The following is a 2,500-nucleotide window of genomic DNA, read 5'->3' on the forward strand; positions in this document are numbered from 1 at the left end:
ATAATTCTTTTTATTCTTTTTCATTCAATTTGTGATCCATCAATTATATCATATTAAATATAATATATGATGGTACATTTTGTAATGTTTTTTCTTATTTTTTTCTTTTAAAAACCTTTAAACATGAAAATAAAAAGTTGTACTTATTATTCATTTGATTGAATGATAAGTTAATTTGTTCACAATAACAAAAGTGGTATATATTTATTATATTATTATATATATACATAAAATGATTAAAAAAATACAAAATAATTGAATCATAATAAATACCACCACTGTATTATTGTTGAACTAAGACATTCGCAACTTAATAAAAATGTTTAGAGTTAAATATATTTGATATATATTATTGAAAGAAAATCAATTTATATATTATTAATATTATTTAATTTTACTCTTTCAATTAATATATGCAAAAAAAAATTGACATTTGTTATAAATAAAAATAAATAAAAAAATACTCTAAGCGGTGGATCACTTGGCTCATGGGTCGATGAAGAACGCAGCAAACTGTGCGTCATCGTGTGAACTGCAGGACACATGAACATCGACATTTTGAACGCATATCGCAGTCCATGCTGTTATGTACATTAAATTCAATTTTAAAGTACTGCTTGGACTACATATGGTTGAGGGTTGTAAGACTATGCTAAATAAGTTGCTTATTCTTTTATAAAAATAATTGAATTTAAGCAAATGTGTATATTATTGGATTTTAAATAATTCATAATATTAATAGCAAAAAAAATAAAGATATATAATGAATTTTATTTATTATATATTCTTTAAAAAAAAAATCCTCTCAAATAAAATGAAATGATGAAAATATTGAATCTAAGTATTCTTTACAAAAAATTTTCATATTATTTATATATATATATATAAAATAATAATTTATATATGTAATTAAAAGGAGGAATGTCTAGCATAAAAATTAAATTTTTTATTCTAGGATTGCCTCATTTTACATTATTATTATTTTTATATATTTACAATATATAAAAGGAGAAAAGAAAAATAGAGATGAAAAGATGATATAATTTTTTTTATTAAATTGTGAGAAGATAAAAAAAGAATATTAAAACAACCTCAACTCATATGGGATTACCCCCTGAATTTAAGCATATTAATGAGGGGAGGAAAAGAAACTAACAAGGATTTTCTTAGTAGCGGCGAGCGAAAAGAAAATAGTTCAGCACTAAGTCACTTTGTCTATATGTCAAATGTGAGATGCAGTGTATGGAATATCTTAATATCTAGTATGAGAAATTAACGATTTAAGTCCTTCTTAAATGAGGCCATTTACCCATAGAGGGTGCCAGGCCCGTATAACGTTAATGATTACTAGAAAGATATTTCCAAAGAGTCGTGTTGCTTGATAGTGCAGCACTAAGTGGGTGGTAAACTCCATCTAAAACTAAATATAACCATGAGACCGATAGTAAACAAGTACCGTGAGGGAAAGTTGAAAAGAACTCTGAATAGAGAGTTAAATAGTACGTGAAACTGCTTAGAGGTTAAGCCCGATGAACCTGAATATCCATTATGAAAAATTCATCATTAAATAATTAAAAAAATAATGTGCATTTTTTTCATATAAGGACATTGTAATCTATTAACATAATAAAGTATTTATCAAAAGAATCATTGGTGATATTAAGTTTATTTAAATTAATTTGCTTTTTAAGCATATTAACATAAAATAAATACTAATGATTTGATAAAGTGTTGATAGATTTTATTATATATAATGCTAAAATTCATTTTTTGAATTTTACAAAAAATTTAATATCTATGATATTAATATTTATTTGTATGCATTTATATGATTAACAATGCGAAAGATTCAGGATACCTTCGGGACCCGTCTTGAAACACGGACCAAGGAGTCTAACATATGTGCAAGTCATTGAGTTATATTAAACTTAATGGCATAATTAACTTAACTTAAATATAATGGGATTAATTTTTAGTCTATTTTTTAATAAATAGTCAATTAATTCAATCCCGGGGCGTTCCATATAGTTATGTATAATGATAATTTATTATTATTTATACCTCTAACTGGAGCGTACCTTGAGCATATATGCTGTGACCCGAAAGATGGTGAACTATACTTGATCAGGTTGAAGTCAGGGGAAACCCTGATGGAAGACCGAAACAGTTCTGACGTGCAAATCGATTGTCAGAATTGAGTATAGGGGCGAAAGACCAATCGAACCATCTAGTAGCTGGTTCCCTCCGAAGTTTCCCTCAGGATAGCTGGTGCATTTAAAAATTATATAAAATAATCTTATCTGGTAAAGCGAATGATTAGAGGCCTTAGGGTCGAAACGATTTTAACCTATTCTCAAACTTTAAATGGGTAAGAACCTCACCTTTCTTGATATGAAGGTTGAGGTTATGATATAATGTGCCCAGTGGGCCACTTTTGGTAAGCAGAACTGGCGCTGTGGGATGAACCAAACGTAATGTTACGGTGCCTAAATTAACAACT

The 2,500-nt window shown here is 27.5% G+C and overlaps 2 pseudogenes; both read left to right on the forward strand.

Moving 5' to 3' along the window:
• Positions 1-461: 461 nt before the first annotated feature.
• Positions 462-642, forward strand: LOC129251965 (5.8S ribosomal RNA; annotated as a pseudogene).
• A 445-nt stretch (positions 643-1,087) lies between these two features.
• LOC129252019 (large subunit ribosomal RNA) overlaps positions 1,088-2,500 on the forward strand; it is a 4,198-nt pseudogene continuing 2,785 nt past the window's right edge.

The sequence above is a fragment of the Anastrepha obliqua genome, unplaced genomic scaffold (assembly GCF_027943255.1).
Source record: "Anastrepha obliqua isolate idAnaObli1 unplaced genomic scaffold, idAnaObli1_1.0 ptg000136l, whole genome shotgun sequence".
NCBI classification, from domain to species: domain Eukaryota; kingdom Metazoa; phylum Arthropoda; class Insecta; order Diptera; family Tephritidae; genus Anastrepha; species Anastrepha obliqua.